Raw genomic sequence first — 12215 nt, 5'->3', positions numbered from 1 at the left:
CCTCACTAGATCTGGATGTGAATCCCTTCATGATCAGGTGGGCAATGTAGAAGGTCTTTCTAACCACTTTAGCAATGTGAGTGTCAAAAGAAAGGCCACTCTCAACCTGGGTCCCCAGGTCCCTGATAACCTCTTCTGTGCTTAGTGGATTGCCACCTATATGGTAGCTTGGGGTTACCTTGTTTTTCCCGAAGGGTATGACTATACATTTTTGGCGTTTAACTTCAGGCCATGGCTCTGGCACCAGCTATCTGTTTCCGTGAGTCCCTTCTGAAGGATATCAGTGTCCGATGCACTTTCCACTATGGCCTAGTTTGCAGTCATCTGCAAACTTTGTCAGCCAAAGTCCTCCCATGTTGGCCTGTACTTCTGAGAAGTAGATGCCAAACAATAGGGGGCCAAGGACCAAGCCCTGTGGGACACCACTTGTGACCGGCTTGGAGTCTGACACAGCGCCAGCAACTCTAACCCTGTGGGTTCTGTCCTTAAGCCAGTTTGCAACCCATCTTGTGACATATGGGTTTACATTTAAGCTGGTAAGTTTTTCTACAATACCCGAGTGGGGTATTGTGTCGAAAGCCTTTGCAAGGTCAAGGTAGGCTGTATGGACTGCCTTTCCCTCATCAATGGCCTTGGTGACTATTTCGAAGAAGTCGACCAAGTTCAAAAGGCATGATCTTCCCTTGACAAAGCCAAACTGGGTCGGGTCCAATGTCTGCAAGTCCCCTATATCTTTGTTTATGAGCTCCATTATGATCCTCTCCATAGCTTTGCAGACTAGACTTGTTAAGCTTATGGGGCGGTAATTACCAGGGTCCGTGAGGCGCCACCTTTGTGGAGTGGGACCACAGTTGCCGTCACGCCACTCCTTGGGCACGTATCCTGTGGTAAGGCTGAGATTAAACAGCTGCCTTATGTGCGGGTTTAATTCCTCATTTAGCTCGTGTAGCACACAGCCGGGGACACCATCCGGTCCCATTGATGCTGTGTTTTTAGCTTTAGAGAGAGCAGCTTTCACCTGCGCATTTGAGATGTCCGGGAGGCTACACTCGGCTGGGATAGTTATCTCTCCTTTAGGGGAGAGGGGTGAAGTTTGCACTGAACCTGTCTGCCAGTATGTTGGCAATGTCTGTGGGTTCAGTGATTTTTGTATCATTTTGGACTAATTCTGAGCATATCTGTGAGTTTCCACCCAGGTTCCTAACATAGCTGAAAAGGCCTTATGATTGTCCTTTGAATCCATGGCAATTTTTCTCTCAAAATTGGCCTTAGTTGATTTTATGAGTGCTCGTAATTTTTACTAATAATGATCAGGGTGACTTCCCTTTTATGGATTTTGTTCTATCATGTAATAGCTTTCTCCTCTTATTGTAAAGTTTGTTAATGGCTGGGGTCCACCAGACTGGACGTTTGCCCTTTGTGGAAAGAGTCTTGGTTTTATTTGGGATTGCCTGATCCATGCAGTCCTGGAGGTGTTCATAGAAGGCATTTGTTAGGGCTTCCGGAGCTTCGGTTGTGGTTTCCTCTGAGTCAGGGGCCTTGAAGGATACCACACCAGTCTTGAGTAGTGTGAAGTTTGCTTTAGAGAAGTTCTTCACTATGGTCTTTTGTTTGGGGTGGGGGCGGGATGTGGATTTCCAGTGAGATTAGTTTATGATCAGATCTCACCAATGAGGGATATACTTCCGGTGTGGAGCATTTTGTCCCCATGTTTGTGACAATGAGATCTAGTATATTTTCTCCTCTCGTGGGAACAGTGACTAGCTGTTCCATGGCATTTGAATTTATGAACTCCAGGAACCGTTGGGCTAGAAAGTTAGGGCTTGAGTAATGTTCCCAGTCTATATTCGGGTAGTTGAAGTCACCCAATATGATGGTGTTTGGAGATACATTTATACCCTCCAGTGTCTTCAGGAAGGCTGTGTGGGGTTCCTGAGTTTGAGAGGGTGGCCTGTAGCATGCTACAATTTGTAGAGCAGTTTTGCCTATTGTTAGTTGCACCTGGATGGTTTCCGAAGCTTCATGCGTTGCCACCAACCTGGAGGTGTGAGTATCCTTTATGGTGCAGTTGGGTTGAGGAAGCTCTGCCTCCAGTTTGGCTGTGTAACTGCATCTCTCACATGTATTAGAGTTTGTTGGAAGGAGGAGAGGGTTGTCTGTGTACATAAGGCAATTGTAACATTGCCTCAAAATTCCCAGATTCACCAGCTGGACTGGAGAGTAACCTTGAAACTGACCCTTGATCAGGAAGGACCAATCGGGAGTCTAATACTTATGAGAAGTCAAGGAGGGTGTAGTGCTTTAGTTAGTTAGTGTTTCCTTATAAGAGCTGAGCAAGTGCAGTTGGGTTGAGGAAGCTCTGCCTCCAGTTTGGCTGTGTAACTGCATCTCTCACATGTATTAGAGTTTGTTGGAAGGAGGAGAGGGTTGTCTGTGTACATAAGGCAATTGTAACATTGCCTCAAAATTCCCAGATTCACCAGCTGGACTGGAGAGTAACCTTGAAACTGACCCTTGGACATACCAGATTAGTATAGGGAACTGTTTTTTTACTGATCAGATTAGGGAAGGGAACTGATTTTTCACTTGATCAGGAAGGACCAATCGGGAGTCTAATACTTATGAGAAGTCAAGGAGGGTGTAGTGCTTTAGTTAGTTAGTGTTTCCTTATAAGAGCTGAGCAAGTGCAGGGCTTTAGAAAGAGAATAGAGTGATTACTTTGAGAGTTTGAACAGTTCTAAGGGCAAAAGTGAAGAGCAGACTTTGTGGAGCCTGAAATAGTTTAAACCTGTTTAGGCGGCACTGCCCGATGCTGCTCAGTGCGCAAAACCGCTCAAAAAGAGAGTTGTAGGGTTTTAAGAGAGAGAGATCAAGGAGTTTAGAATTGACTCAAAATGGCCAATAAAACTACAGCTTCTAGGTAGTAACCACTCCTCTAGGGACAGGCAGGCTGTTCAGTGTTAACCACTCCCACTGGTGAACACAAGAGACTTCCCTTTAGCCCAAGCAAGCACTGGCCTTCTAGAAACTTCCAAACAGTTCAGTATAGCAAATCTGTAACTGAACTTTCTTAACTTTCAGAAAGTGGGAAAAAAGCAAGATTTTTTTTGTTTTGTTTTTCTTTTTGTTGTAGTTTAAAGGTAGCAGAGATACACAAGCAGCAAAATAATCACAACAGTGCAATAAATGACCCCACACTTGAGTGCTAGGCCAAAATCAGGTAAAATGCAGTTTTTAGAGAAAAAACTATTTTAAATTAAGTGCAAAACAGGAAATGCAGTAAACAGGCTCTAGATGTGTTCCAAGTACTGTTACTGTTACATATATAAACTTTAGCAAGCCGGAAAATGCCAAAAAGTAGGCGGCAAAGCAGTAAAACTTAACAAAAAATCAGAAGAAAATACTTAAAATCACAAAAGTGGCTCCTTTTCTTCTCTCAGCATTTTCTCCTCTTGGTAGGTGCTTCGGCAACAACTAGCAAGCCTGAAAAGACGCCAAAACCATGTGGCAGCTTGGTTTTAAGAGAGACAGATCAAGGAGTTTAGAATTGACCCAAAATGGCCAATAAAACTTCAGCTTCTAGGTAATAACCACTCCTCCAGGGACAGGCAGGCTGTTCAGTGTTAACCACTCCCACTGGTGAACACAGAGACTTCCCTTTAGCCCAAGCAAGCACTGGCCTTCTAGAAACTTCCAAACAGTTCAGAACAGCAAATCTGTAACTGAACTTTCTTAAATTTCAGAAAGTGGGGAAAAAAGCAAGATTTTTTTTTTCTTTTTGTTGTAGTTTAAAGGTAGCAGAGATACACAAGCAACAAAATAACCACAACAGTGCAATAAATGACCCCACACTTGAGTGCTAGGCCAAAATCAGGTAAAATGCAGTTTTTAGAGAAAAAACGATTTTAAATTAAGTGCAACACAGGAAATGCAGTAAACAGGCTCTAGATGTGTTCCAAGTACTGTTACTGTTACAGATATAAACTTTAGCAAGCCGGAAAATGCCAAAAAGTAGGCGGCAAAGCAGTAAAACCTAACAAAAAATCAGAAGAAAATACTTAAAATCACAAAAGTGGCTCATTTTCTTCTCTCAGCATTTTCTCCTCTTGGTAGGTGCTTCAGCAACAACTAGCAAGCCTGAAAAGATGCCAAAACCAAGAGGCAGCCTGGTTTTAAGAGAGAGAGATCAAGGAGTTTAGAATTGACCCAAAATGGCCAATAAAACTACAGCTTCTAGGTAGTAACCACTCCTCCAGGGACAGGAAGGCTGTTCAGTGTTAACCACTCCCACTGGTGAACACAGAGACTTCCCTTTAGCCCAAGCAAGCACTGGCCTTCTAGAAACTTCCAAACAGTTCAGAACAGCAAATCTGTAACCAAACTTTCTTAACTTTCAGAAAGTGGGAAAAAAGCAAGACTTTTTAGTTTTTTTTTTCTTTTTGTTGTAGTTTAAAGGTAGCAGAGATACACAAGCAGCAAAATAATCACAACAGTGCAATAAATGACCCCACACTTGAGTGCTAGGCCAAAATCAGGTAAAATGCAGTTTTTAGAGAAAAAACGATTTTAAATTAAGTGCAACACAGGAAATGCAGTAAACAGGCTCTAGATGTGTTCCAAGTAACAACTGTTACAGATATAAACTTTAGCAAGCTGGAAAATGCCAAAAAGTAGGTGGCAAAGCAGTAAAACTTAACAAAAAATCAGAAGAAAATACTTAAAATCACAAAAGTGGCTCCTTTTCTTCTCTCAGTGTTTTCTCCTCTTGGGAGGTGCTTCAGCAACAACTAGCAAGCCTGAAAAGACACCAAAACCATGGGGCAGCCTGGTTTTAAGAGATAGAGTTCAAGGAGTTTAGAATTGACCCAAATTGGCCAATAAAACTACAGCTTCTAGGTAGTAACCACTCCTCCAGGGACAGGCAGGCTGTTCAGTGTTAACCACTCCTACTGGTGAACTCAGAGACTTCCCTTTAGCCGAAGCAAGCACTGGCCTTCTAGAAACTTCCAAACAGTTCAGAACAGCAAATCTGTAACTGAACTTTCTTAATTTTCAGAAGGTGGGAAAAAAGCAAGATTGTGTTGGTTTTTTTTTTCTTTTTGTTGTAGTTTAAAGGTAGCAGAGATACACACGCAGCAAAATAATCACAACAGTGCAATAAATGACTCCACACTTGAGTGCTAGGCCAAAATCAGGTAAAATGCAGTTTTTAGAGAAAAAACGATTTTAAATTAAGTGCAACACAGGAAATGCAGTAAACAGGCTCTAGATGTGTTCCAAGTACTGTTACTGTTACAGATATAAACTTTAGCAAGCTGGAAAATGCCAAAATGTAGGCAGCAAAGCAGTAAAACTTAACAAAAAATCAGAAGAAAATACTTAAAATCACAAAAGTGTCTCCTTTTCTTCTCTCAGCATTTTGTCCTCTTAGTAGGTGCTTCAGCAACAGCTAGCAAGCCTGAAAAGATGCCAAAATCACGAGGCAGCCTGGTTTTAAGAGAGAGATCAAGGAGTTTAGAATTGACCCAAAATGGCCAATAAAACTACAGCTTCTAGGTAGTAACCACTCCTCCAGGGACAGGCAGGCTGTTCAGTGTTAACCACTCCCACTGGTGAACACAAGAGACTTCCCTTTAGCCCAAGCAAGCACTGGCCTTCTAGAAACTTCCAAACAGTTCAGAACAGCAAATCTGTAACTGAACTTTCTTAACTTTCAAAAAGTGGGAAAAAAGCAAGATTTTTTGTTTTTTTTTCTTTTTGTTGTAGTTTAAAGATAGCATAGATACACAAGTAGCAAAATAATCACAACAGTGCAATACATGATCCCACACTTGAGTGCTAGGCCAAAATCAGGTAAAATGCAGTTTTTAGAGAAAAAACGATTTTAAATTAAGTACAACACAGGAAATGCAGTAAACAGGCTCTAGATGTGTTCCAAGTACTGTTACAGATATAAACTTTAGCAAGCCGAAAAATGCCAAAAAGTAGGCAGCAAAGCAGTAAAACTTAACAAAAAAATCAGAAGAAAATACTTAAAATCACAAAAGTGGCTCCTTTTCTTCTCTCAGCCTTTTCTCCTCTTGGTAGGTGCTTCAGCAACAACTAGCAAGCCTGAAAAGACCTTTGACCTTTGACTCACCTGACATGCAAAGAATATTTAGAGAGACTGGTCTTATATAGTAACACATACAGAATGTTGCAGGACAGAATGTGCCTGACTTTTATTTTGTACACATCTGAAATACTGAAAGTTGTAATGAACTGGTACATATCAACCTATGAAAGAAATGCATGGTTTATCCACTATAATATATATGGAAGCTAAATAAAACAAAAACGGGGACATATTTATAATTCATTTGCTCCCAAAGTAAAAGTAGTCAGGTAAGCTTTTGCAGGAAAACAATACATATATACATGGTCCAAAAGAACTGGATGAGGAACTTAAGCACACAATGGCAACCTGCCATTGGATGTGGCTACCCACTTCCCAGCTGTAGCTCTTGTGTGCTGGTGTGAATTTCGCACAAAGAGGTGAGAGACAACTATCTTGTTCTTCTTTGTATGCTCTTGAGTACAGCAGTCTGCTTTACTTTTGACATTTCCCTTTCAGCTCATCTTTCTCCTTGAAGCATAGCTTCATGCCTACTTGTGCAATGAGTCCTGTACAGAAGTGCATTCTATGCAGTGCAAGTTGCCTGTCATTCTGAAATGCATCCTTAGGAATCCTGCCCAGTCTCCCAGACTCCAGAAACACTCCATCAACATAAATCCTAACTGGCTAGCCATTCCGTTTAACCTATGCAGCAAAACAAGTATGTCCACTTTCTTTTACAACAAGCATGCCTTTATTCAAATTACAAACCAATTAAACATCAAAACTTCTAAAAGAAAAAAAACAGTTGCAAAATATCAACTTGTTTTGTAGCTTAGAATGAGCCTGAGAATGGTTCAGCATGTCCAGGGTTCAAAACTGTTTAACACATTTTAAATAAATAAACAAAATAACCATAAAAACAAGTAAACCACAGAAATAGTATCTTGAACATGAAAAACCCTATATAAGATTGTAACATTAGCACCTTTCAGAGACATTTGGCCCAAATGTTTGCTAGGGTTATGGTTTGTAGACGAGAAAGAGAAATGTGTTTACTTTTTTGGTCTACAGATTTTCAGGTAATGGTATTCTCAATGTAATGAATGTTTGACATGTTCAGTTCAATCATTTATATGTCAGTGATTTAGCATGTCCAACATTCCTGATTTAGTCCATACACTATATATATCAAGAACTTAAGCCATTCTTTTCCTTCCAATGAAAAGTCAAATTCTCTAATTCCTGCGTTGAGTTGTCAAAAACTTATATTCACCATAGCTGTTAAACCAGCCCTTGAAGCCCATGATCCTACACCTATAACCTTTTCTCAATGTCATCTAGAGTACAAAACATCTTCATAAGATCGTAGGATCATAGGAAGTTACTAGGCTATTGGCCCTGAGGCCCTTATAAGCCTAGCCAAGAATTTAGTCCATGTTCTAACAAGTCAGTACCCTATGCCACTGTCCAGCAGGGACATAGGCGGAATCCAAGGGGTGTATTTTCTGTGATAGATAAGGAATATGCTTCACTTTGGGAGAAAATCCAGTGGGTGTCATCTTTGTTCAGGTCTCATTCTTTCAGGGTAGCCTTGGAGTATTGCAACCTCTATGCATTTGTAGTGAGTAAACATAAGAATAAGCGTATATAAAATATATCTACAGTGACTTAAAGCCTTCTTCCAAGGGGTCTTATAAACATCTCCTCCCAATAACCTGCTCCATTTGTCCCTAACATAACAAAATGATTGTTTGCACTTAGAAAACAGGTATCTATAAACTGGTAATAAGGTATAAGCTAAAAAATGCTAGTGGAATCACATATTAATGTTTTTCTTCCTATGAAAAAATTCTGCCAGAGTTTTTTTTATACATTTATCAACCAGGTAAGCACACAGGACAAAACTGTCCCTTTTCAGAGAAATGTTTGGTCAAGTGATTTGTTAGAGGAGTCAGACAAGAGGTAAATGGACTCTGGAGGTAGAAGGAATCAAGGCTGTACCTTTGTCTACAGCAAGCAGCTCATTAACAACTGAGAGTTTTAATTCTTTCTGCTGACTCTCAGTCTTAGGAAATTGAAACAGAAATATATAAAGTTCAGTTGCATATGCTGTCAAAATGGATGGTCATTTTGCATGATATTTCTTCTACAGAGCTGGAAGAAGGGAAAGGTTATTATTGCAAAGGGTGACAAATCCTGCCAGTAGATTATACTGGAAATGATCCAGTTGTACCATTATCCTGTCCTGAATTCCCAAAGCCACTGAACCAATATGCTTTTTTCCATAAAATTGATTCTATACCCCAAGAAGCCCAGACTCAGTTTCTACCTTCCTAACTATAATTATATTGCAATATATGAATTTCCGGAAGGGCTTGATGTAAACCAATCAAATCAAAGGCGGTTTCGATGAATCCAAATAAACCAGAAATCAGTTCACCAAAACCACCTTCAGCAAACATTGAAAAAAAATGTTTGCAGGGGGCAAGCCCCCAGCACCCGCCCATGTGGGGGGGCCCACAACCCCCGTAATTATATATACCAGCTCTGAGGTCGCACAACAGTGGAAAAAAGGCAATTGCCACTTTTGTTGAAGGTGGTGTGGGTAAAATGGTTTCAGTTTCTTTGCGTTTGCTGAAATCACCTTTGACAGACTGACATGCTCCCCACTGCAAGTCTAGGGTGACAGGGACCAATACATGTTTGGGTCAGATGGTCTATTGTGACCTACAGAAGAGAGATGCAATTGGAAGGGAGTGCCATTAGGGCCCATTGCTAGTACATTATATGAAGTGCAGGTATGGAAATACAAAACAAAACATTTTTTAAGAGATCTTTAAGAGAATGTCAAGATGAGGAGGTATATTTTGTAACCCATTTTGCCCCTTTATAGAAGGGGTACTTTGAATTTTGAAAAAAAAATATTGGCATATAGGGACATCAGAGGACATTTTGAGGTCCTTAAAAATTAAAGATCTCATATCATAATGCTCCAAGTATAGTTGACTAATCTGTTCATTATTTAAAAGAGGGGGGTATACGCAACAATTTCAGATGGAATGGATGCTCAATTTGTCCTTTCTAGACAGTGATACTATATATATATGAATGGTCAGGATTTTAGAGTGTATGAAACTAGGAAATGCTATTAACTCACTTTCTCAATCAGAAACTGAACTCCTTGCCCAACTGATATTTGATTTCTTTCTTCTAAACTGATCAAAAGGTTTTGTCACAAGCTATTATGCATGGGGTGTCATCTCATCCGACTTGACACAACATCACCAAGTTGTGTGAAAAGAAGGATGTTCCGGCTGATGCTGTTTATTTTTTGTCACAACGCCTTTGACTTAATTGAATAGTTGTTCTTTTGGAAACCTTTCATGCTTTTTGGTATTAGTAAACACTTTTTTTTCCATGTGTCAACTAGTTAATGAAAAACCTTCCATGAAAGTAATTACTGATGGTCATAGTTCCGCCACCTTTGTGATGGCGAGAGGCACACAACAAAAGTGTCTGCTTTCCTAACCACAATCTGTTCTGGCTATAGAAACTCTGGTAGTACAGCTCAAATAGCATTTTACAAGTGGGGTATTAAATTCCTTTTCTCTCATGCCATCATTTCCTTGCAGTTTATAAGTAATGGGGTCATTTATCTTAGTGATCCTATTGCTTACCTTACTCAGGTATTAAAACTGCTGTATGCTTTGGGGCATCCAGTAGGCTTATGAGCAAGTTATAGAAAAACTCTTATCTTCCCCTTAGTGTGGCAAGTTTATAATCCCTCTGCTACTAGATAATAATATTGAGTGTATGCATGGTATTAAGCTTACTACAATACTATACCAGAATTTTAAGCCTTTCTTAAGTTATTTGCACCATAAAATTAAAGAGTAACAGGTACATCTCGCTTTTTTTGCCATGATGAACACGAATGATGTGTCTGCCAAATATATATTCCTTATCCAACATGTACCACAGATATGCAAATCCCCTTTCTTTGTTAAATTCAGAAAATTATTTCTAACTTCATAAGACATGAACACACTCCTTCGATCTCTAAAAGGAAACTATTCAGTCCTTAGAAGAAAAACGTCTACATACCTTTTTTTATTCTAATAGACATACAGCATTTTAGGTGTATTTTAACTGAACAGTTACAGTTCGCTTGAGATTAGTACCAGATGATTATAATAATAAAAATGTGAAGACTTTTCATGATATTTGTTTGGTTTTACTGACTAAAAAGGGCACTTACTAATGGGGTTGTTACAAGGACATGACTATTTTGTTGACAAGTATGTTTTCAATGAGATTTTAAACTGCAAATAGATTAGGTTTTTCTGAAATTTGTTGGGATCAAGTTCCGGAATCTAGCAATGTATACAGAGCCTAGGCAGAGACCATTGTGATATTTTGATTTTATAGTGAATACTAGCTGTTGATTTAGTGAGAGCAACTCTTTGTGGGGTGTGTGTCAGTTAGATAAGCACCTAATGGCATGACATTTTCTTGCGTATAGAGGATATTGTGAGCAGTCTTAATGAGGGAGTAAACTAGCCAGTTAGATAGCTCCAGCCAGTTAAGAGACTGAAGTACACAACAGTTATGTGTTTTGCTGATATGTTTACGTGCAAGCTTTGCAATTTCATTATAAGATTGCTCCAGTCTGGATAGCTGATTGGACTGTATGTTAGTAAAAATTGATGATGAATAGAGAAAACTAGTAGATAGGTGAGAGATATGTTCTTGCATGCATAATGTTTCAGGAAAATTATGTTTGTTTTGTTTTGTTTTTGAACTGTGTATTATTTTAAATTATGGTCAAGTATTATTCACAGAAGTTTTGAATTTTGTTTAAATGTGATTCTAGCATTATTAACTGATATAATATTGTTAAGCTGCAATAGTCTGATTGTTGTGTTAAAAGTGAAAATAATATTAGTTTAATTTTACTTGCACTTGAGTAGATTGCTCAGGGCAGTTTTTTATATTTGTGAAGGAATACTTGAGGTCTGCTTGGAGCTGTTAGACTGAAGTAATTGCACACACTGCTGTTGAATCATCCGCATATTGGATTAGATTTATTTGGTGAGAGGCTGTATGCAAGGTCCTAATAATAATGAACTTTGTGGCACACCTGGTAGTTTATTAGAGCAGTGTACACAGTGTGTTCTGTGGCTAATGTAAATTCAATGTATTGTAAATTCACTGTATTTTAAAGACAGTCAATAACTACTTACAAATTCCCGGTCTGAACTGTATGCTACAATAGCATCCATCCATTGCTGAGCAATAATCATTGTCAGAAGCTAAAAAGCATCTTTGAAACACTCCAGTATGCGGATGATGTTCTTTCTTAAACTAAATATGCATAATCTCAGAAAAAAGTATAGTTTTGTCTTAAGAATCCTTAGCCAGTAGAAATATTTAGTTACACTGAAGTTTAAGGGACCTGAAATAATTGATATTTTCCAACAATTGAATCCATTTCTGCATCCTAGTCACAGGGCATCTGTACAATTGAATAACATGATTAAGTTACCAAAATTCAAGACACTTGCATATTTTATGTTTATATTCACCCGCTAGCAATAGCTAAGTACTTATCAAATATTATGACACCAAGCTGTGTCATGCACTCCAGCATAGATAACACTGATGTGTATTCTGGTAATCTGTAGATCTTTGTTTCTGATAGCACAGGCATTTCCTTTCTGTTTGACATGTGCAGCCCCCTTTTATCACTCACAGCTATAGCAGAATTGTTGTTAAATATATTTAAAAAGTTATGAATTTGTATGGCTTATTTTTATGACCTTTGCATCATTAGAAATTGAACTGTTTCAGTCTGTTAACAGTTACAACCTCATGAGTTACTTGACCTTCTGTTAAAGCTGGTAATGTAGCCTAAAATATTTTTCTATTCATTTCTTCAGATAATTTATAAGATACCCTGTTGAGTATATCATTATCATGGCTCACTAGCTATGAATACCTTTAGAACCTCTTGTCACTTCATGACCAATTTAATTACTGCTCTTGGTAATAGTAGCATGACCTTCTTGTCTAACAGACAAAAAATTCATCTTAATTCAGTAATGGCTATAATAGACAG

General features: G+C 38.9%; 1 pseudogene; it reads right to left on the bottom strand.

Moving 5' to 3' along the window:
* Positions 1 to 12215, bottom strand: part of LOC122794973 — a 191714-nt pseudogene that overhangs the window by 134414 nt on the left and 45085 nt on the right.

This window comes from Protopterus annectens, chromosome 2.part1, assembly GCF_019279795.1.
Source record: "Protopterus annectens isolate FY-2018-M chromosome 2.part1, PAN1.0, whole genome shotgun sequence".
Taxonomy (NCBI): domain Eukaryota; kingdom Metazoa; phylum Chordata; order Ceratodontiformes; family Protopteridae; genus Protopterus; species Protopterus annectens.
This window is presented reverse-complemented; position numbering and strand designations above follow the sequence as displayed.